General features: G+C 42.5%; 1 pseudogene; it reads left to right on the top strand.

Moving 5' to 3' along the window:
- The first annotated feature begins 19,732 nt into the window (after positions 1 to 19,732).
- On the top strand, positions 19,733 to 20,471 carry LOC118720158 (annotated as a pseudogene).
- The last annotated feature ends 4,472 nt before the right edge of the window (positions 20,472 to 24,943 follow it).

Below are 24,943 nucleotides of genomic sequence, written 5' to 3'. Positions count from 1 at the left end.
CTCTGGAGACTTTGAGTCTTTGCCTGATCTCCTTCTGGGCCCAGGGCTAGGAAAAGCAGACCCAGGTGCACATCTTGGTCCTTTCTAAAGGCACTCAGCCCCAGCAGAGGGGCCCGCAAGCTACGGTTTGCTAGTAGTCCCAAACAGGGCACTCAGGGCCAGTCAGAAACAGCATCTGACATCTTCTTGCAGTACAGGCTGGGAGTTGTACAAGATTTACCGAATACATAGACACAAACCCACAAAGGCAGCCAAAATGGGGAGACAAAAAAACAACCCCAAAATGAAAGAACAAGAGAATTATTTAAAAAAAAAAAAAAAAAAAGAGTTAAACAAAATGGAGATAAGAAATTTATCAGACAAAGAGTTCAGAATAATGATGGCAAAGATGCTCAACAGCATGAGAAAAAAATATAGTAACTATGAAAAAAGACCAGTCAGAAATAAAGGATGACAGAGCACTAATAAAGAACACATTGGAAGGAATACACATCAGGTTAGGGAAAGCCGAGGATTGGATCAGTGAATTAGAATACAGGGTAAAAAAAAAAAATCAATCAGAAAACCAAAAAGAAAAAACAATTTTAAAAAATGGACAGCTAACGGGAGCTGTGGGACTATATGAAATGTAACAATATTTGCATAATACGAGTGCCAGGAGAAAAAAAAGTGACCAAGGGATAGAGAATATGTTTGATGGAATAATGGCAGAAAACTTCCATAACCTGGTAAAGGAAAAACTCACACAAGTCCAGGGGACACAGAGAGTCTAAGCAAGAAAACCCCAAACAGGCCCATGCCCAGACACATCATAATTACAATGTCAAAAATTAAAGACAAAGAGAGAATCTAAAGGCAGCAAGAGGAAAGCAATTTGTTACCTACAAAGGAGCTCCCATAAGGCAGTCAGCTGATTTCATATCAAAACTCTACAGGCCAGAAGAGAATGGCATGAAGTATTCAAGGTAATGAAAAGCAAGGATCTGAAATCAAGATTACTCTATCCAGTGAGGCTATCATTCAAACAAGATGGTGATATAACCCTGGTAAATATATATATATATATCTCCAATATAGGAACACCTAAACATTTAAAATATATATGTAAAAAATAAATATATAAAAAGACTTCTAGAGGATTTTAAGGGAGATATCAACCGCAATACAGTCATAACAGGGTATTTTAACACCCCACTGAATGCACTGGATAGATCTTCCAGACAAAAAATTAACAAGGAAACGGTGACTCTAAATGACACATTGAATCAGATGGATTTAATTGACACTTGTAGAACATTTCACCCCAAAGGTGCAGAATATACATTCTTCTCAAGTGCACAGGGGTCATTCTCAAAGATAGACCACATGTCAGGACACAAAACAAGTCTCTACAAGTTCAAGAAGATTGAAATCAGATCAAGCATCTTCTTAGATCACAATGAAATGCAATTAGAAATCAACTACAGTAAAAACACTCACAAACATTCAAACACATGAGGCTAAATAGCATGTTATTAAAAATGAATGGGTTATCAATGAGATAAGAAAAATAAAAAACTTCCTAGAGACAAATGAAAATGAATGTACAACAACCCAAAATATCTTGAACACAACAAAAGAAGTTCCTAGCACTATAGGCCTACCTCAAAAAAAAAAAAAAAAAAAAACAAGAAAAATTAATAATAAACTGTTTAACCCTATAACTTAAAAAATTAGAAAGAGGCCCGAGCTATTTGGCTCAGTGGATAGAGTGTCAGCCTGCAGATTGAAGGGTCCCAGGTTCTATTCTGGTCAAGGGCACATGCCTAGGTTGTGAGCTCAATCCCCCAGTGGAGGGTATACAGGAGGCAGCCAATAAGCGATTCTCTCTCATAATTGATGTTTCTATCTACTTCTCCTTCTCCCTTCCTCTCTAAAAATTAATATATATAAATAAAATAAAAAGAGAAGAATTAGAAAGAGAATAACATGAAAAGCCCAGAGTAGAAGGAAAGAAATAATAAAGATTAGAGTATAAATAAATGAAGCCGAAACCGGTTTGGCTCAGTGGATAGAGCGTCAGCCTGTGGACTGAAGGGTCCCAGGTTCGATTCCAGTCAAGGGCATGTACCTTGGTTGCAGGCACATCCCCAATAGGGGGTATGCAGGATGCAGCTGATCAATGTTTCTCTCTCATTAATGTTTCTAACTCTATCCCTCTCCCTTCCTCTCTATTAAAAAAAAAAAAATCAATAGAGTATAAATAAATGACATAGAGACTTTAAAAAAATACAAAAAATCAAAGAAACCAAGAGTTGGTTCTATGAAAAGATAAGCAAGATTAATGAACCATTAGCCAGACTCATCAAGAAACAAAGTGGGGGGGGGGGGCCAATGGGGAAATATGGACACATGTAATACCTTAATCAATAAAAAAAATTGAAAAATAAAAGAAACAAAGTGAGAGGATCCAAATAAATAAAATCAGAAACAAAAGTAGAGAACTAACAACTGACACCACAGAAATACAAAGGATTGTAAGCAAATGCTATGAACAACTATATGCCAACAAACTGGACAATGTGGATGAAATGGACAAATTCCTAGAAAAATATAATCTCCCAAAAATGAATCAGGAAGAATCAGAAAATCTGAATAGGCCAATAACAACAGATAAAATTGAAGCAGTAATAAAATTAAATAAAAACTCCCAGCAAACAAAAGCTTTGGTCTGGATGGCTTCACAGGGGAGTTTTACCAAACATTCAAAGAAGAATGAACACCTGTCCTCCTCAAACTATTCAAAAAAATCCAAGAGGAATGAACACTTCAAAGCCCTTTTTATAAGTCAGCATTATCATAATCCCAAAACCAGGTAAATACTCTATAAAGAAAGAAAGCTACAGACAAATATCCCTGATGAACATGGATGCTAAAATCTTCAAAATATTAGCAAATTGCATCCAGCAATATATTAAAAAGATCATACACCATGACCAAGTGGGATTTATCCCAGGAATGCAAGGCTGGTACAATATTCACAAATCAATATGCGTGATACATCACATAAACAAATGGAAAGATAAAAGTCATATGATCATATCAATAGGCCCCCCAAAAAAAAACATTTGACAAAATCCAACACCCATTTTTTATCAAAACTCTCAGCAAAGTGGGAATACTGGGATCATATCTCAACATAATAAGGACCATATATGACAAACCTACAGTAAACATCATACTTAGTGGGCAAAAACTAAGACCATTTCCCCTAAGAACAGAAACAAGGCAGGGAAGTTTGCTTTTACCACACTATTCAACATAGTACTGGAAGTGCTAGCCATAGCAATCAGACAAGAAGAAGAAATAAAGGGCATCCAAATAGGAAAGGAGTAGAACTCTCATTATTCACAGATGACATGGTATTGTACATAAAAAATGCTGAAGAGTCCACCAAAATCTACTAGATTTAATAAATGAATTTGGCAATGTAGCAGGATATAAAATTAACACCCAAAAATTGATGGCATTTTTATACACCAATAATGAATTCTCAGAAAGAGAAACTAAACAATCCCATTTAGCATTGCAACAAAAAAATTTGAGATATTTCGCTGGGACCAGTTTGTCTCAGTGGATAGAGCGTCGGCCTGGGGACTGAAAGGTCCCAGGTTCGATTCTGGGCAAGGGCATGTACCTTGGTTGCGGGCATATCCTCAGTAGGGGGTGTGCAAGAGGCAGCTGATAGATGATTCTCTCTTATCGATGTTTCTAACTCTCTATCCCTCTCTCTTTCTCTCTGTGAAAAATCATTAAAATATATATAAAGAGATACATTGAGTCTTTATAAAAAAAATTTAAGATATTTAGGAATAAACTTAATCAAGGGGGTAAAAGACCTATACTCAGAAAACTACTACAGGACTTTGGAAAAAGAGATAGAGGAAGATATAAACAAGTAGAAGAATATACTGTGGTCATGGATTGGTAGAATTACCACCATTAAAATGTCCATACTACCCAAAGCAATCTATATATTCAATGCAATCCCTATTAAAATACCAATGGCATAGAGTGCGTACCTGTCATACAGTGCGTACCTGCCGCTCGCACAAGCTGGCTGCCACTGGAATTTCTCGAATGAGGCATTTATCCTTTGAGATAAATGTCAAATGTCACCGCCCTCTTCATGCTTTTGACAGAATGCTGGAGGAATAAAATGAGTGGCTTGAGAAATCTCCACTGAGGATTTCCAGTTGCTCCTTTCCTCAGGGAGAACGAGGAATGAAGGTGGTGGCGTAGGTAAACACTCCTAAACAGCTGCAGGGCACAACAAGGAAAAAAACAACAACTATAAAACAAATATCTATCTCCAAAAAAACAAACGAAAGCTGCTGAGAGGAAGCCCTACATGTGGACTGAAAGAGAAAGAGGAGAATCCAGGGCACAAGTGCTGAAAAACTGAGGTTGGGAGAGTGGGGGTGAGGACATGATAAGGGCTGGCGGTGGATCCCTGCACACTGAGAGCGGTGCTTTCTTCAACCCAAAGAGAGACAAGCGCCCGATCTCTCTGAAATCCAGTTTCTGGGGAGAGGCTAGACTGTCTGCCATCGGGTCAGAAAGTGAGGCTGTCTTGCTTGCAGAGCTGAGATTGTTTTCTGTGCTGTGGTGCGAGACACAGGGAGACGCGGGGATGCCATCGGAGAGGCGGCAGATGGCAGCCATCGCTGTTGGCCACGCCCCAGCTTAGTGACCCCCTGAGACTCTGCCCTGAGGCTCTGCCCCTCACAACACATCCAAGCTCCAAACAGCGGACTTTGCATATGAATGGCCCTCTCTGTTGCGTTTAGCAAAATTGCAACCTGGGGCAAACAGATCCAAGGAGGACTGGACTGTGGTTCACACTGTAGCTTCTGCGACAGTACTGGCCTCAGACAGTAGCTGAACTGTACCTCATTGAGACCCAGAAACCAGAGTTCTAGTGCTCAATTTCAACCCTCACACCCATAGGTGACACATTCGGGAGACGGTCTCAGTGAGCACCAAAGCGCTACTGAAACAAGATGTGTCTCCAGCGCAGCAGATCTTCCTTTATAAACACAGCAGATCCTCACAGACAGCTGGCCTGGAGGTCAATTCCTCCCAGTATACCAACAGCAATCAAGGCTTAATTACACCAAGACTTTGCACTTAGCCCACAAAGTGATATAGCAAAAGTGACCACCTTAGGTGATTGGGAAAGCTGATTTACTGGCCCCTATAGATCACCGACCACACAAAGCCACTCCATCAACACAGGGAGGCAGCCAAAATGAGGAGACACAGAAGCATGACATGAATGGGAGAGATGGAAGAGAGTGAACTACTGGATGACACACAGTTCAGAATCACATTTATAAGATTACTCAAGAATCTTCTAAAAACCACTGAGAAACTTGATGAGACCTCCAAGAAGCTTGGTGAGACCTTCAAGAACCTTAATGAGAATACAAAAAAAATTGGAAAGGACCAGCCAGAAATTAAGCATACAAAGTCTGAAATAAAGAATATACAAAAACTCAACTATAGATCAACATACCCCAAGAATCAAACCAAAGATCTGGACCAGGCGTCCTCAAACTTTTTAAAGTGGGGGCCAGATCACGGTCCCTCAGAGAGCTGGAGGGCCGGACTGTATGAACTACTAATTCCTACTGTAACACCTCGGCTGCGCTCACTGCCCAAAAAACCTGGCGGGCCGGATCAGACTCCTCTGCGGGCCGCATGTGGCCCGCGGGCCGTAGTTTGAAGACGCCTGATCTGGACTATAATAAAGCAAAAATCACCCAACCAGAGAGGCAAAAAGAAAGAAGAATCCAAAAGTGTGAGGATAGTGTAAGGAGCCTCTGGGACGGCTTAAAGCGTACCAACATCCGGATTTTTGGGGTGCCAGAAGAAGAGAGTGAGCAGAATATTGAAGGCCTACTGAAAGAAATAATGACAGAAAACTTCCCCCACCTGGTGAAAGAAATAGACCTACAAGTTCAGGAAGCACACAGGACCCCAAACAGGAGGAATCCAAAGAGGAACACACCAAGACACATCATAATTAAAATGCCAAGAGCAAAACACAAAGAGAAAATCTTACAAGCAGCAAGAGAAAAACAACTAGTTACCTACAAGGGGGTACCCATAAGACTCTCAGCTGATTTCTCAACAGAAACTATGCAGGCCAGAAGGGAGTGGCAAGAAATATTCAAAATGATGAACAACAAGAACCTACAACCAAGAGTACTCTACCCAGCAAAGCTATCATTCAGAATTGAAGGTCAGATAAAGAGCTTCACAGACAAGAAAAAGTTAAAGGAGTTCATCAACACCAAACCAGGATTATATGAAATGTTGAAGGGTATTCTTTAAGAAGAGGAAGAAGAAGAAAAAGATAACAACAAAAAGGCATCAAATACATACTTACCAACAAGTGAATCTAAAAAGCAAGAGAATAAAAAAAATCTGAAGAACAAAATGAACTGGTGAATATAATAGAATCAGGGACATAGAAAGGGATTGGACTAACAATTCACAGGGGGGAAAGGAGTCTGAGGGGTGCGGGAAGAGATTGGACAAAAATCTTACACCTATGGATGAAGACAGTGGCAGGGGTAAGGGCGTGAGGTGGGGTTGGGAATCAGGTGGAGGGAAGGTAAGGGGGGGGATAGGAACACCTGTAATAATCTGAACAATAAAGATTTATTAAAAATAAAAATAATAATAATAAAAATAAATTAATTAAGTAAAATACCAATGGCATATTTCACAGATGTAGAACAAATAAATACTCCAAAAATTTATATGGAGCCAAAAAGACCCAGAATAGCCACAGCAATCTTGAGAAAGAACAAAGTTTGTAGGATCACAATTCCAGATATCAAGTTATACTACAAAGTCACTGTAATCAAAACAGCCTGGTACTGGCACAAGAACAGGCATATAGAACAATGGAACAGAACAGAGAACCCAGAAATTGATCCAAGCCATTTTGCTCAATTAATATTTAACAAAGGAGGCAAGAACATACAATGGAGTCAAGACAGTCTCTTCAATAGATGGTATTGGGAAATTGGACAGATACATGCAAAAAAATGAAACCAGACCACCAACTTACACCATACACAAAAATAAACTCAAAATGGATTTTTAAAAAACTTAAATGTACTAGTAAGTCATGAAACCATAAAAATCCTAGAAGAAACCATAGGCAGCAAAATTTCAGACATCTCTTATAGCAATATGTTTGGTGATACATCTCCAAGGGCAGTGGTCAGTAAATTCATTAGTTAACAGAGCCAAATATTAACAGTACAATGATTGAAATTTCTTTTGAGAGCCAAATTTTTTAAACTTAAACTTATTCTAGCAACGCCACTTCTTCAACATAGACTTGCCCAGGCCGTCGTATTTTGTGGAAGAGCCACACTCAAGGGGCCAAAGAGCCACATGTGGCTCGCAAGCCACAGTTTGCCAACCACAGACCTAGGGCAAAGAAATAAACAAATGGGGTTTCATCAAAATAAAAAGTTTCTGCACAGCAAAAGAAACCATCAACATGCCGAAACCGGTTTGGCTCAGTGGTAGAGCGTCAGTCTGCGGACTGAAAAGTCCCGGGTTCGATTCCGGTCAGGTGCATGTACGTTAGTTGCGGGCACATCCCCAGTAGGGGGTGTGCAAGAGGCAGCTGGTCGATGTTTCTCTCTCATCGATGTTTCTAGTTCTCTGTCTCTCTCCCTTCCTCTCTGTAAAAATCAATAAAATATATTTTTTTAAAAAAGAAAGAAAGAAAAAAAAAGAAATTATCAACAAAATGAAAAGGGGGCCCACTGTATGGGAGAACATATTTGGCAATGATACATCTAATATAGGGTTAATATCCAAAATATATAAGGAACTCATACAAAAGGAAGACAAACAATCCAATTTAAAAATGGGCAAAGGACCTAAATAGATACTTCTCCAAAGTGAACATTCAGAAGGCCAAGAGACATATGAAAAAATGCTCAAAGTCACTAATTATCTGAGAGATGCAAATTAAAATGACAATGAGGTATCACCTCACATATGTCAGAATGGCTACCATCAACAAATCAACAAATGACAAGTGCAGGTGAGGGTGTGGAGAAAAGGGAACCCTAGTACACTGGTCAAGGGCACATGCCTAGGTTAGAGCAGAAATATATGACATATGGTGGGAATGCAGACTGGTGCAGCCATTATGCAAAACAATATGGAGTTTCCTCACAAAATTAAATGTGCAACTGCCATTTGACCCACTGGTCCCACTTCTAGGAATATATCCCAAGAAATCCGAAGCACCATTCAGAAAGAATGTATGCACCCCTATGTGCATAGCAGTGCAATTTGAAAAAACTCAGATTTGGCAACAGCCCTAGTGCCCATCAGTAGGCAAGTGGATAAAAAAAAACAAACCTGAGCTATAGCTGAAACCTGTTTAGCTCAGTGGATAGAGCGTTGGCCTGTGGACTGAAAGGTCCCGGGTTCGATTCCGGTCAAGGGCATGTACCTTGGTTGCGGGCACATCCCCAGTAGGGGGTGTGCAGGAGGCAGCTGATGGATGTTTCTCTCTCATCAATGTTTCTCTCTTTCCTTCTCCTTTCCTCTCTATAAAAAATCAATAAAATATATTTAAAAAACAACAACCACCATTACAAAGGCCACAATGAAACCCAACGCCACAAAAGGAAGCCACCATGTAAGAGGAGTTACACAGAATCCAGTAGAAACAATAGAACAATCTGGAAAAAGAAAGATTTTAAAATAAATATACTTAAAATCAACACACACAAAAAAAAGCAGGTGGCTAAGAATCAAGAACAGATGAAAATCTGGGACACGATTTTTAAAACACCGAAACAATGTTTTCGATGGCGGATGACTCAAGGTCCAGTCAGGAAAAGAAAAATCGCTCTAGGTATTTCCAACAAAAAGAACATACTGCAAGGAATGTATTCCACAGGTGACAGGAATGAGAAGACGGGAGGGGGCCGTGGTACATCCCAGAGATTTTACAAAAAAGCAAGAAGCTATTACCACCCCTTTGGCTGAAAGGACAATAAGGAAGATGGTTATCAAACCCTAGCATTTACAGCCGTCCATGGGAACTAGTCACAGCCGCCCCGTGGCCATGGACATTATAGCTTCTGGCAGGAGACGGAGGCTCAGAGACACTGTGGCTCCCAGCTACATTCCCCAAAGCCCAGACAGAGGGAGAGAAATACCGCAGCTTCTCCCCTCCCTCTCCCTCAAGGCGTCTGCCAATACCTTCCTTTGGCCAAACTATTATACCCAGGAGGGATCATGGGATACCTAATTCCTGTAACGTGGAACACACTAGGTTAGGGAATGAATCTGAGACCACACTGACAAACGGCCCAATATAATGAGATAAACAAGAGAATGGGCCTCACAAGGTAAATTCCTGATTTAAGAACCAGAGCTGCTTCTTTTTTTCTTTTTTTAATATATTTTATTGATTTTTTACAGAGAGGATGAGAGAGGGATAGAGAGAAACATCTGTCAGCTGCCTCCTGCACACCCCCCACCAGGGATGTGCCTGCAACCACAGTACATGCCCTTGACCGGAATCGAACCCAGGACCTTTCAGTCCGCAGGCCGATGCTCTATCCACTGAGCCAAACTGGTTTCGGCAGGAACCAGAGCTGCTGAAATCACTCAGAGGCGGCACAGTCAGTCACAAGATGATTGAAAATATGAAAAAGTAATTAAGGGCGAGGAGGCAAGGCGGAGAGGCCCCAAAACGCATTTAATGAAAGTTCCAGAGAGCGAAGCTAGAAAGAATCAGGAAGTGGCAATAGTTAAGGAGATAATGTCTAAGAATTTTCCAGAACTGAAGAAAGGCAGAGTCCCTGGATTTTTTTTTTTTTTTTGGGGGGGGGGCGGGGAGCAAAAAAGCTATTTCCAGGAAATTAGCTGTATGATTTGAACATAGCATCCCACTGAGTACATATTTTAAATCTTCGGGGCATTGAAAAGCTAATGAAAGAGTAAGAAAATATCGGGCCAAGAGAACACAGGAGCCTCCAGAACGAAGCAGTTTCAAAGCCCAGAATTGGTTTGATCCCAAGGGGTTTGCTAATAAGGAACACTTGTGCTTCGAGTTTAGCGGCTGAAATGGGGAAATGTGAACACAGAGCAATGCCAGTGCCTGCCCGCAGGCAGACCTCGGAGATACTGTAGGGTCCGTCCCAGACCCTCCTCAATAAATCATCGCGAGAAAGCAGGCGTCATCTTTTTGCTGGTGGAGGGTCTTGCTTGCCTTGGACTTGTAAAAAACACATCTGTGAAGTGCAATAAAGCAAAACGGAGTAAAACAAGGATGGCTGTAACCGGAGCTCTTTCCCATGTTAAGCTGGGACCTCGCTGGCCTGCCAATCTTTAGAGCAGGAAAAAAATAAAAATAAAAAGAGGGGAAGGAGAAATCCTTCCCTGTGAAGCTGTGACCGTGAACTTGCAGCTCAGGTTCACGTGGCCTGAGTAGTTCTGGGAAATGAGAGCTGTGTACCTGGCTTCAAGTGCTTCCAGATTGGGACTCCCCCCAAGAAGAAAAAGCAAAGGCAACATTTTTTTGGAGAAAAGCAGCGCCATCCTAGGCTTCAGTGAATCTACAAAATAATTTTCCAAGTCCACTCATCGGTATAAGGTAGAAAATAAACAAACTTAGAGGAGAAGTCACCATGAGTTGAACCAGCTGAAACAACAGACTGCAGAATCAGACTGAACCAAAACTTTGGATCCAGATTTTTTTTTTTGGGGGGGGGGGGAGGAAGGGGATGCTTACTTTATTTAAAGAAATAAAATAGCCCAGCCAGTGTTGCTCAGTGGTTGAGCATCAACCTATGAACCAGGAGGTCAGGGTTCGATTCCTGGTCAGGGCACATGCCCAGGTTATAGACTCGATCCTCATTGTACAGGGTGCAGGAGGCAGCCGATCAATTCTCTCTCATCAATGGTGTCTCTATCTCTCTCTCCCTCTCCTTTCCTCTCTGAAATCAATAAAGATGTATTTAAAAATAATAATAGTAAAGAAATAAAATACATGATTAAAAATATCTACAAGAAGGAAACAGTATAAAAAGTGACCTTTGCCAAAACCAGTTTGGCTCTGTGGACTGAAGGGTCCCGGGTTCGATTCCAGTCAAGGGCATGTACATTGGTTGCGGGCACATCCCTGGTGGGGGATGTACAGGAGGCAGCTGGTCGATGTTTCTCTCTCATTGACGTTTCTAGCTCTCTATCCCTCTTCCTCCCTCTCTGTGGAATCAATAAAATATATATTTTTTTTAAAAGTGACCCTTCTTGGTTTCCAATACCATTCTCCAATGAAAGGAACTTGGGCTCACTGGAGAAAAGGTTGTTCTAGGACTGGGGCAGGAAAAATACAAGATGAATGAGGAGCATCTTGAAGTGCCTGAAAGAGAGAGAAAGAAAGCAAGAAAGCAAGGAAGCAAGAAAGCAAGGAAGCAAGGAAGGAAGCAAGGAAGCAAGGAAGCAAGAAAGCAAGAAAGCAAGGAAGCAAGGAAGCAAGAAAGCAAGAAAGCAAGGAAGCAAGAAAGCAAGGAAGCAAGGAAGGAAGGAAGCAAGGAAGCAAGAAAGCAAGAAAGCAAGGAAGCAAGGAAGAACAGAGACAAAAAACAAAACCATGGGTGTATAGGAGACAACCCGAAGGAGCTACTAATGGCCAAAGCTGAAACAATTGGGACAAGAAAAACAAACTAAATAATGTAGTGATGAACTATAACCTAAAGTTATATTTTTAACAGATTTTTTATTGATTTTTAGAGAGAGAGGAAGGGAAAGGGAGAGCAAGAGAGAAACATCTATGTGAGAGCGATACATCAATCGGCTGCCTCCTGCAGGCCCCCTTTCAGGGATCGAGCCCAAAACTGGGGCATGTGCCCTGACCAGAATTGAACCGGCAACCTTTCGGTGCAGGGGATGACCCAACCAACTGAGCTAGACCAGCCAAGGCTGAAGCTGTATTTATAAAATAAATATCCATGAGTCCATACTGATGCCCATGTATAAAATAGTCAGTATTGCCCTTGCCGGTTTGGTTCAGTGGATAGAGGAGCATCAGCCTGTGGACTGAAGGGTCCCAGGTTCAATTCCGGTCAAGGGCACGTACTTTGGTTGTGGGCACATCCCCAGTACAGGGTGTGCAGAAGGCAGCTGACTGATGTTTCTCTCTCATCGATGTTTCTAACTATCCCTCTCCCTTCCTCTCTGTAAAAAAAAATCAATAAAATATATATTTTAAAATAGTCAGTATTCATTTATAAAATAAGTATCTGTGAGTCTATACTGATATAAAAATTGAAAAAGAACTAATTTTTCGACAGAAGTTAGAAGAAAATAAAATATATTTGAAGTGTTGCGAGTAAGTAGCTGCCTATTTCAAATGATCTATTTAATGAAAATATCCTTCAAAATGAAGGTGAAAGAAGAATATGTTTGGCCAAAACCAGTTTGGCTCAGTGGATAGAGTGTTGGCCTGCGGACTAGGAGGTCCCAGGTTCGATTCCTGTCAAGGGCATGTACTTTAGTTATGGGCACATCCCCAGTGGGGGTGTGCAAGAGGCAGCTGATCGATGATTCTCTCTCATTGATGTTTCTGACTCTGGTCCTCTCTCTTCCTCTCTGTAAAAAAATCAATAAAATATATCTTTAAAAAAATAAAAAATAAAATAAAGAATATGTTTGGACACCAGACTGGTGGAATTCATCACCGGTAGAATTCCTGAAAGAAAATACTAAACGGTGTCTGTCCTTCAGGCAGAAGCAAAATGATCCCAGGTAGATTTGCAGGAAGCATGAAGAACAAGGAAAGTAAATACACGGGCAGTTCTAATTCATATCGACTGCACAAAATGATAATAGCATTTGTGCAGTCAATATACACAACTACAATGGCGTCTAGGTCAGGAGGAGGTATGAATGGAATCTTCGAAGGTTCCTGCATGGTACAGAAGTAGACACAAAGACCAGTTCACATCAGACTTTAATCACTTAAAGATGCATGCTTAATCTCTGTTAAAATGACGACCTAGCAATTTTATTCCTGGGTACGTGCCCAAGAGAAATGTGCGCTGAACATGTGCACGAAAAAAAAAAAAAAAGTGAAGTGCAAAAATGTTCCCAGCGGCAGTGTGAGATAGCCCCAGATGTTGACAGAGAACGGATAAATCAATGGAAATATATTCATCCGGGGAACAAAACCGAACCAAGGAGGGCCGCTATGGCTGGAGTGGCCTGACCATCTTTTCCAGCGCAGGCACTGGAATGAATGAATTCATCTGCTTCACTCCGTTTAGGATTAAAAAATTAAAAGTTCCAGAAGACTGAGTCAGCCGCACATACTTTAAGCAACATGCTGACACTTTGGCTCGGTTGCAGAGATTAGAGGAAGAATCTGGCAGATGGAGCCTTCAGGGGCCTCTTTAGTTTCTGCAGCGGGAGTCCTGCCAGGTCCTCAATGTATCTTTCCACCAGGACCGAATGCACCTAGGGAATTGCCCAGAAGAAATCAGGCTTGCTGTTAGGACAGACAAACGACTGGTAGGTCCATTCCTTTGGTCCCTCGTTATTCACATAACCCATCTTCCCCTCGACACGCTTTCCAAAATTCTGTTCTCTAAAACAGAATCTCTCTGGGATTTCTCGCCGCCCCCCCCCCCCCCAATCCCCTTACAACATAAAATGTAATCACACTTCCCAAAAAGAGACACACCAAAGTCTCAAGGTCTCCTAAGTTCCTGTGTCCAGCTGCGAAGATAGAGATCTTTGGATGCGATCTGTTCCTCTTCAAATTCCATCCCAATTCTGTAACCTACAGTTGAAGCAACAAGTCTCTCTCCATCTTCACGTATATGGAGAAAGGAGTTCATCAAAGACTCGAGAGATTCTTTTAAATGTACATGTTTCGCAAGGAAAGGAATGTGAGGATCATCTCTAATCTTTGTTTTTGCAACCCATGGAGTTTTTGCGGCCTCCATCACACAGTCCTTACCCTCTTGCCTTCCTGTGGGGGGTGTCCCTGAATTTTAATCCCTGAGGGTCTGTGCCGTCAGGCCTGCCTGGTCAGGCGTCCTGTAGTCTTCCATGAATTTACCCACAGGAGGCCCCTCACTCCCATGGGTCCTCTGCCCTGCCCCCATAGGGCGGCAGCAACCTAGTTTGCATTCATCAGAGGCAAGTAACCAAAGCAACCTCATAACCCCCTTGGTTTGGACTTCACACAGTGGTAAATGGGGAAGAGGCCAGCAGTTTGTAGCCACGGTGGCTCTCTAGATTACTGTCCCTGCTGAAACCAGGGACTCTTCCTCATCCCAAAGAGAGAGGCTGGCCCAGCCAGCGTGGCTCAGTGGTTGAGCGTCGAACTCTATAAACCAGGAGGTCATGGTTCGGTTTGGTTCCCGGTGGGGGCACACGCTGGGGCTGTGGGCTCGATTCCCAGTGTGGGGCGTGCAGGAGGCAGCCGATCCATGATTCTCTCTCATCAATGATGTTTTTCTCTCTCTCCCTCTCCCTTCCTCTCTGAAATCAATACAATTTTTAAATAATAATAAAATTTTTAAAAATAAAGCATTAAAACAACAACAACAAAAAAAAAAAAACAGAGAGGCTGCACATGAGCTCATTTTCGCACAGGCTCTACTAGTGCTCACGGCAATGGGCAGCCAATGTTCTCAGAACTGGTGGGCGGCGCCTCTAGGTAGCTGGCATCCAAAGTCAGATCCACACCCTCCCCCACTACACACACACACACACACACACACACACATGCACACATGCACACATGCACACCTACGCGTGCACACATGTGCACGCACATGCGCACATATACACGTGTGTGCGTGCACACACCTGCTCTCCCAAGAGCCCTACAGAAAAAGAGAAAACCTGCCAATAAACACACGGAAAGATTTTCAACCTCACTAATAACGAAGGGACTACAAACTTAAAACGAGAAATCATTTTTCACCCACCAGACTGGAAAATATGATATTTTGGCAAGGCTTAGGGCAAATGGGCACTTTCCATACTTCCAGTGGCACAGCCATTTTGTCAAGCAATTTGGCCAGTGTCGCTAAGACTGCAGTGTGCATGTTACATGACCCAGCATCTCCCCTGTGAGGCGTCTACCCTAGAAAACACACTCCGGCACAGACGGCAGGTGTGTAAGTCAACATCCGGAAACAACCTGAAAGCTGTCCTATGACACAGAGAAGTAAAACATGGCGTCCTCACTTCATAGCCAAGAATGAACTAGATCCATATGTACCAAGTGGGATTTCAAAACTGGATGAGATGGCAGAGTGGGGGGTAGGGGGAAAGCAAGGAAGAGTGAAAAAAAAGTGAATGATATCAATAGTTCAAGAGAGTATTATTTTTGTAAAAACAAGCACATGCATGTTTATATAATTTGTTTAAGTTCTGGAAAGATTGATTCCAAATTCATAATAAAGAGTGGGGGGAGGGAGCAGAGAGGCCTAGATCAGGTTACTGTTGAAGAGGACTTTATCTGTATCTATGTCCTTATTTTCACCAGGAGAATGTGTTCATGTTTTATGCTTATTAATTGAAAATTATTAATAAGAAAATAATGCATGTTACTTTGGAAAGTAGATGTGCCTTAAAATGTTCACTCACCTGTTGTGTGGTAAAGACCTGCCTTTTGTAACATCCTCTTTGCGGGACTATAGTCTGAGCGGCCCCAGAAGCTTCCAGAAATACATCCCTGGTGATGCAAGGTCTAACCAGCCAGGCACAATAAAAAGTCTTTATGAGGTTTATTGAGCCAAATTCAAACAGGAAACCTCTGAAGTTTTTATATCCATGCACACGCACATGCGCACACATACACATGCGCATGCGCACACACAGCTGCTCTCCCAAGGGCACTGGCCCTTGAATTAGTTACCTACTGCTGCCTAAAAAATTATCCCCAAACTTAAGGGCTCAAAATAACACTTATTCTCTCACAGCTTCTGTGGATCTGGAATTCTGATGGTGCTATAGTCAAGGTGCTGACTGGGGCTGCAGTTTCATCTGAAGGCTCTACTGGGGAAGGAGCTACTTTCAAACCTGATAAGAGGTCTTTGGCAGGACTGTGTCTCTCACAAGCTGTTGGACTAAAGATCTCGGTTCCAATGAGGGCCTCGGGTTCTCATTGGTTGTCAGCAAGAGGCTGCCCTCGGGGTCCCCGCCATGTGGACCTCCCCATGGTGTAGCTCACAGCACGGCAGCTGGCTTCATCACAACAAGCAAGCAAGAGGCATCAGAGAGAGACAGTTTGTGATGAAGACACAGGTCACCGTCTTTTGTAACCCAATCTCAAAAGGGATGTCTAATCACTTTTGTTATATTCTCTTCGCTAGAAGCAAATAACTGATGCCTGACACTCAAGGAGAGATGAGCATTGTCAGGATCTGATTCAGAAGCTGCTACCACAGCCCCATGAAGATTCTGAGCTCCGTTCATGCTGTGTTAAAATGGGCCCAGTGGGCCCTGGTCAGGTAGCTCAGCTGGTTAGTGTATCATTCTGATAAGCCGAGGTTGTGGGTTCAATACCCAGTCAGGCACATACAAGAAACAACCAGTTAATGTGTAAATAAGTCCAATGAATGCACGAATAAGTGGAACAACAAATCGATGGGGTTTTTTTTCTCTCTCTCTTCCTCTCTCTCTAAAATCAATAAATAAAATATTTTTTTAATGGGGCCAGTGGGAGAGAGGGAGGAATGGAGGAAACAGTATCCAAAAGACTCCAATCCTGGCATTGTTAGAGAGAATATTAGTAAATCCAGTAGATGGCACCCTTCACTGTGAGCTGGCACCCATTCCCTTGAGACTAGCACCTTCAACCATATTAATGATCAATTTTCAAAGAAAAATAATGCAATGCTAAGTGATTTCTGTGATTTTCTCTTTTAAAATGTGTTGCAGATTTTGCTAAGTATGGTGTCAACTTATATCATAGCAACGTATAAAGCCAGGATCTAAGTATTACTAAGAGAGCAGTCGTTTTCAACTAAGAGCGCCTCGTCAGCATCACAACTGACACATTCAGCATGTGGCCATTTGTACCTGACAAAAATGGCCATACCATCAATCAACTTTTAAACCTTTCTTCATAGGGTTAAAATCTCTGGGTTGCTATAAATCTGAAGGGTCATCTAGCAGTGTTTGCCAACCTGTAGTATGTGACTTATTATTGGATCAGAAGAGATATTCCTATAGGGCTGAGCAATGTTCTAGGTGGTTAAGTTCTGAATATTCTCTCTCCTGTATCTCTATCTCTATCTCTATCTCTATCTCTATCTCTATCTCTATCTCTCTCTCTCTCATCCTCCAAGGGTTTGTGCTAATGGATAGTAGCAACATGTGTTCTCTGCCTAAAAGTTCCCCAGAAAGCCAGCAATCCCCAAGGGAGAGCCCATTTCACTCCAGCCCTACAATTCTCAAAACAAGCTCCATGCCCAGTCGATGTGGCTCAGTGGTTGAGCATCAACTTATGAACCAGGAGGTCATTCATGGTTCCATTCCTGGTCAGGGCACATGCCTGGGTTGTGGGCTCGATCCCCAGTGTGGGGCGTGCAGGAGGTAGCTGATTAATGATTCTCATCACTGATGTTTCTCTCTCTCTCTCTCTCTCTCTCTCTCTCTCTCAAATCAATAAAAGCATATTAAAAACAAAACAAGCTCCATTATCAGAGCCAGCATCACAGCCACACAAGCAGGAAGTTTCCAACGCCAACATGAGCATGCCACAATCACAGACTATCTGAGGAAATTCACTGCCATGAAAGACAGACACCAAGCTCAACCAATATGGAAAGTACCAGAGTTTGCCTCTGGTATTTATGGAGGGATAGGGGTGTGTGTGTGTGTGTGTGTGTGTGTGTGTGTGTGTCCTTTCCACCCCACCTTCAGGAGTCCAAAACATCACAAGGCTGAGGTAACAGCAGGAGTCTCTTTAAAAATATGTACAGCATTTAAAAACTGAGGAGAGCCGAAACCGGTTTGGCTCAGTGGATAGAGCTTCGGACTGCGGACTTAAGGGTCCCAGGTTCGATTCCGGTCAAGGGCATGTACCTTGGTTGCGGGCACATCCCCAGTAGGGAGTGTGCAGGAGGCAGCTGATCAATGATTCTCTCTCATCGATGTTTCTAACTCTCTATCCCTCTCCCTTCCTCTCTGTAAAAAGTCAATAAAATATATTTTAAAAAAATAAAAATATAAAATAAATAAAAACTGAGGAGACATGAACTCTTTCAGCATAATTAGGCTCAAAATATACACCAACAGGCAGTTATCCTCCACGGGTCACAGCACCTTGATGTCCACTTCCACCTTCAGGATCTAAAGTTCCTCCTTCACCACCAAAAGGGGAACGGGACGGAGGTCAGTCAAACAGACAGCCCATGACAGGTAAAAAAAAAGACCAGGGAACATGGGGAAGGGGCAAAGACGCTGGAACTGGTTCTAGAAGGTTCCTCTCTATTAGCAGAAGGACTGGACATAGGAGCACCAGCTGAGTTGAGTGGATGAGGACAGCCTGCCCGGTTCTTTAGGCTGCATATGGCTTCGATTATGACATAAAGAAACAATGTTGTGTGCTTGCTTGGCTGAAGGCTTGGGTATGCTCCATCTTTCACCTCTCCAATCACACAGAACTTGGCTTTCTCCCCAGTAGAAGACAGAGAGGAAGAGGTCATGCACGGGGTGTTATTGGCCATCCTGTCCCTTCCCCAGTAAAGCAGGGGTCATAGGGCCTGGCCTACATTTTTGGATTCTATAACCCATCCTTGGATATTTTTCATATTTTTTTCTTTCTGTTTTTTTCTCGTCATCTTTGGGTTTTAAAGTATGATGGTCAGCTGGATTTTAGAGTAAAATTTCTGTGTTAAATGTGAACAAGAAAACATTTTCGCCATGAATATCAGACTATTGGAACCTTGGAGTTGCCCTGATCCAAGTCATGATAGATCTGCCATTCACCCAGATAGCCCAAAAGTGGGACCTCGGAAGGTCTGAAGTCAGGGTGGCAAACCTGGGGGAGAATCCACTGTTAGAACTGCATATATTGGAAAGGAAGTCAAATATATGCAGCATTATGTAAGTCTACCACATTGAGAAAGTCTGAAGTTGTAAATCAGATGTCATTTAAAACATAACCTCCTGCTGAGCTGGTGTTTCTCAGTGGTTAAACATCAACCCATGAATCAAGAGGTCAGCAGTTGATTCCCGGTCATAGCACATGCTCAGGTTGCAGGCTTGATCCCCAATGTGGGGCATGCAGGAGGCAGCCGATTGATGATGTTGCTCTCCCATCGATGTTTCTCTCTCTCTCTACCCCTCTCCCTTCCTCTCTCTCTCTCAAAAAAAAATCAATAAAAACTTTTTTAAAAAACATAACCTCCACAGATATCCAGATTCTTAAGATATTAGAGTTGTTCCTGGGTGGGGATAGAGGTCTTGTGACAGACATGCCTGCATTCACTCAAGACCCCAGCTCCACAAGAGCCATTAACCCCTGGGACTGAGCAGCCTCTGTGAGGCTGGCAATAATACAGGCCTTAAAATCACTGACAGGGAACACTTGCTACCAGAAACATGATTAAGTAGTGAAAAGTAGCTCTTAAGGTACTAGATTAAAAGGGTTTGATTGTGATTAGAGATGCCAGTGACACGGGACAAGAGTGGAAATTACAAGGATGGAGCATCGACCTTCAATACAGGCCACTGGCAGTTTAATGGCAACTCAGACCTCCCTCCCCAAGGGTATAAAAGTGATGATGACTCTCACAAAGTATTGGATTTGTTTTTTCTTCTTAAATATATTTTATTGATATTTTAGAGAGGAAAGGAGAGGGATAGTTAGAAACATCAATGAGAGAGAGACATCGACCAGCTGCCTCCTGCACACCCCCCACTAGGGATGTGCCCGCAACCAAGGTACATGCCCTTGACTGGAATCGAACCTGGGACCTTTCAGTCCGCAGGCCTACACTCTGTCCACTGAGCCAAACCGGTTAGGACCAAAGTGTTGGATTTAAGTAAGTATGCAAGAAGACACCGCCGGTGGGATTGTGTTTTGGGCCACAGTTATGACCTACGTTAGAAAAATACTCAGCAGCCACCCAGATTGTAATGGGTGGAGAGACTAGCCGGTGTGTGGGACTGTTGTTCCAGAAAGCTGGAAAACTTGCGGCAACCGCAATAGGTGACTACGTGCAGATCGGCCGGAAGAAAGTTGAAAAGGGCGTACACAGAGCAAGAAGACAGATTAAGAGATGAGCAAAGAAGGCAGCGTGTGAGATCAACAACATACTTGAAAAGGCAACGGAATCTGATGACAGAACACTGTGATATCCAGCGGATTTGTGGGAGGTTTTCTGCTAGGCCTTGCATCTTAAGGACGTGAGAGTCCTGCCACAGTGGAATCCAGAGTGATCGCTGGACAATATCACACTCAAACCTCAGCAATTTGCCATCTGAAGTTTGGCCAACTTCTATCTGCTGTAAAACAACCTATATGGGATGTATGCGACAGTATCCTGAGTTGTCATTTATTCAAAGCAGGCGTTCTTTATTGTGCTTAACAGTCTAGTGCCAAAAACTAAAAATGTGTATGATAGCTGCAGCATTAGGGCTGACTTTTTTTTTTTTTTTTTTAAAGAATGTGTTCGCACCAAAACCGGTTTGGCTCAGTGGATGGAACATCGGCCTGCAGACTGAAGGGTCCCAGGTTCGATTCCGGTCAAGGACATGTACCTTGGTTGTGGGCACATCCCCAGTGGGGGGTGTGCGGGAGGCAGCTGGTCGATGTTTCTCTCTCATCGACGTTTCTAACTCTCTATCCCTTTCCCTTCCTCTCTGTAAGAAATCAATAAAATATATAGTTTTTAAAGAATATGTTTGCAATAAACTGAAAAACTGCAATGCCCTTTTGTGAAAGGATTTAGAAATAGATTATTAAAGATATTAAACAGATTTAATAGCAATTTAGATTGTTTTCCCCCTGCAATTATCAGTTTACTTATATAATAACTGCAGTAAACAGTTTCAAGGAAGGCTCTTTCTAAGGGAAAATATTTAAAGCTTTTCTTTCTTGTTTTGGATGTCTGTCGTTGCAAATATATATATATATATATATATATATATTGAAGCATCAATTGGCTCCCATGTTAGGATTAGACCTAAGTTACCAAATTGTTTGTTTGATTTTGAGAGCTGCCTCATAGCCCTAGAGAGTATAACAGAATGGACACAGGCTGCTCTTCATTTGCCGTTTGTCAGTGCATGTTGGTGAAAAGGAGAAAGGCCACTACCTCACACCGGAACAGCAACGACAGCAGCACCCCGGCCCCCTCCTCTCCCTCCCCCCTCACCCCACCCCCCGCCCCAGGGAAGAAGACAGCAATGCTAGAAGGGCCAGAGGCGCCAGGAGCAGAGGTTACACGTCGAGTTGTCTAGGGAACTTTTGAAAAATACAGATGCCCAGGCCCTTCCGGCCGAGATTCCAATTCAGTTGGCCCGGGCTGAGGAATTGATTTTAAATCGTCCCAGGTCAATCTGCTGTGCAGCTGGAGTTGAGAACCTCTGACCCAGATTAAGGGTTTGCAATCCTAATTTACAGGCAAGATGTACTAAACCCTTTAGACTTCGTGGCAATCTTCCGAAGTCTCACCATTGAAGCTAATTGGTGGCAAAAACAAGGTGACCAAAAGCACAAAGGCACAATGAGCCCTAGCTGGTTTGGCTCAGTGGATAGAGCATCAGCCTGCAGACTGAAAGGTCCCAGGTTCAATTCCGGTCAAGGGCATGTGCCTTGGTTGCGGGCACATCCCCAGAGAGGGGTGTGCAGGAGGCAGCTGATGGATGATTCTCTCTGAGTGATGTTTCTAGCTCTCTATCCCTCTCCCTTCCTCTCTGTAAAAAATAAAAATAAAAATAAATAAATAAATAATTTTTTGTTTGTTTGTTTGTTTAAAGCACGATTAAATAGTCAAGCACATGACATAGAGCAGAAACTGGAGCGCGCCACTCCATGCTCTAAGGCACATGTGTCAAACACAAGGCCCGCGGGCCAAATCCGTCCCGCCAGGCCTTGCAATGTGGCCCGCACCGCGCTGTCATCACTGCACTCCGCTGCGTTTCCATCACAATGACAGTTTATGACTGTTCAGTAAACCATTCGGCCTGCGATTTAGGCTGGATTTTAGATTTGGGCCCCTTCTCTGATTGAGTTCGACACCCCTACTCTAAGGCTTGGGAGAAGGAATCACAATGAGCTCAGGCTCCGCCTGGCATGGCCTCCAGGATGCCAACAAAGTCATTAAACTCATGCCAGCAGGAGGAGGATGGAGACCGAACTGGAACAGTAGCCCCTGAGTGCCCCACTATTAAGTTCCAGGAGTCTCTTTACAGAAATCGTCAAATGCTTCCTTGGGAAAAGTGTAACCCGGCTGTTTGTTATTCACAGTGTCCTCTCACTGGGTGCAGTTTCTAAGGCAGAAAGATGCTTCTCAATGTGGCAGCTCTTGGGTTTTCCTTTATGGTGGTGAATCCACCGTTAATGTAAAGACCACAGAGATTCCGCGTTGGAAAAAGAAGAACAACAAGGGGGTGGGGGAAGTGGAGGAGAAGCCGTCTGGACTAGATAGGAGAGGGGATTTGAGAGAGCTGCGAAGGGGTAGTGGGAGAGATTTTCAGAGATCTGGTGCCAGCAGCGGAAAGAGTACTGGGGAGGCAGCAGTGGGGAGAAGCAATAGTTAAGATGTTAGATCGGCATTAAAAATGCATTTCCTCTTTGCTTTTTCTCAAGAGACCAAGTGGAGCTGTAAATTACTCATCGTGGATGTTGGCTGCTGACCTAGATTTCCTTGGACAGACGCCTCGTAAGTAACTGGATCGCATGAGGCCCTGACTTAAATTAAAAGTATTAAGAGTAGATACAACCCAGAGAAAGTGAGTTCAAATTAATTATTAATATCTGGAGAAAGATTAAGAGAGGCCATCACATTTATAAAGCAAGAATTGGTTGTTAAAGAAACAAACTAATGTTAAGATTTTTTTTAAAAAACAACTCTCACTGTAGAACAAATTTTTCTGAGTGGTCTTCTTAGAACACAGTGTAAAGGGGAAACAAAAGAACTGAACACGTGAAAGTTAAGAGAACAAGGACAGAGCATCGGCATTGGTCTCATTCAAGTTCCAGAGTGGCTAAAGAGAATAGAGGGGAGAAATAATAAAAGAAATGAAATCAAAATTCCCCAGATGTAAAATAAAATAAAATAAAATAAAATAACACAGTTTTCATACTTAAAGAGTCAATCAAATGCCAAATAGGATCATTTTAAATTTTTTAAAATCTGAATCTATTACGGTGAAATTTCAGAACACCAAGAATAAAGAAAAAATCCTTAGCATTTCCAAAGAGGAAAAACATCTTGCCTTCAAAAGAACTAAAATAATATTCCCCTCAGCATTCTCATCACTGCCACTAACCGCTGTAAGAAAGGAAAGAATGTAGTTTCGACTATCAAGAGTGAAAATAGAATAAAGACATATTCAGACATGAAAAGACTCAAAATGTACCCTCCCAAACCCTTTTCAGGAATTTGGAGAATGTGTTCCAGCATGTTCCTGTGTAAGCCTAGAAAGAGAAAGGACATAATATTAAAGAAACAGCAAGTATCACGAGGAAAATAAGAAGAAAAAAATAACTCAAGGACAGCAGCTGCACAAACAGACCTGGAGGGATACCAAGCCAGTTGAAACAGGGGAAGGAGGCTCCCAGAGAAAATTGTTCGAGAATAAAATCCAACCAAGCAAACGCTGAATCAAAAAAATAAAATAAAAATAAAGAGCTCAAAAATGGCACGGCAGCAGTTGCAAAATGACTGGTGAAGAACATTGTATGTATATAACGGTAGCATTTGCACTAAACAACAGAAATTTGTGATTATAAAACAGAAGGCAAATTTCAAACACCTTGATGCAGTAAAATGAAGCATATCACACACACACACACACAAAGAAAAAGAAAGAAAGAAAGATAGATAGATTTTTCTATTTCTGGCAATAGTGGACTAACTCGCTGCATACCAAGTCTCAGCAAGTACAACCAGAAAAACGAGGTGAGGTATTTTTTAAATCTGTTTGAAGGTATGGGAGCCAATTTCAATGAGGGCTTTGAGAGCCAAGATTTCAAAAAGAGATGAGAAACACACAAAGATGAGCCCAACGTTCATTGCTGGCTGCTTTTCCCTTCGAGGCATTTACTGATTCTAAAAAAGCAGCTGAAAGGCCGAGGAGCTTAGCAGAAGCGATGACTCATAGGCCGAGGAGCTGAGCCGTGTTTCCAGCCGTCTCAAAGGGATAGGGGGGAAATGAAAAGTTTAGGTCCACCAAGGAAAAGAGGCTCTGAGAAACACTCCACATTTTCAACTGGAATCTCAGGAGGGCCATATATATTAGAAAGAAGGATGAATCAGAGATGAATAAGCCCTCCAAAAGACTTATTCCCAGCTTCAAATCAGTGCAATCCCTGGTTATATGAAGGAGGACTGCCTTTCCTTCAGCTGCCAGCCTAAAGCTAACGTCAAACTATCCTATTAGAGAATAACACGACAGAGAATCAAATTAGCTCTGTCATTTTTCATACACAATGTCAAATAGGCCATCAGAAATTAGGAAAAGGATTGTGGCCAAGATGGAGGAAGAGGATCAAAGTTTCCCTCCCACTGAAACAACCAAAAGATGGGGGGGAAATAATATGAAGCACTGGGTTACAGGACACTAGACATGAGGGCAACAAGTGACAAGAATGGGGAAAACTGGGAAACAAGGTGAGCCCTATGATCACCCCAACTGCTGCCTTTGA

Source organism: Pipistrellus kuhlii, unplaced genomic scaffold (assembly GCF_014108245.1).
Source record: "Pipistrellus kuhlii isolate mPipKuh1 unplaced genomic scaffold, mPipKuh1.p scaffold_m20_p_16, whole genome shotgun sequence".
NCBI classification, from domain to species: domain Eukaryota; kingdom Metazoa; phylum Chordata; class Mammalia; order Chiroptera; family Vespertilionidae; genus Pipistrellus; species Pipistrellus kuhlii.
The sequence above is the reverse complement of the archived record's forward strand: the minus strand, read 5'-3'. Positions and strand labels throughout refer to the sequence as shown.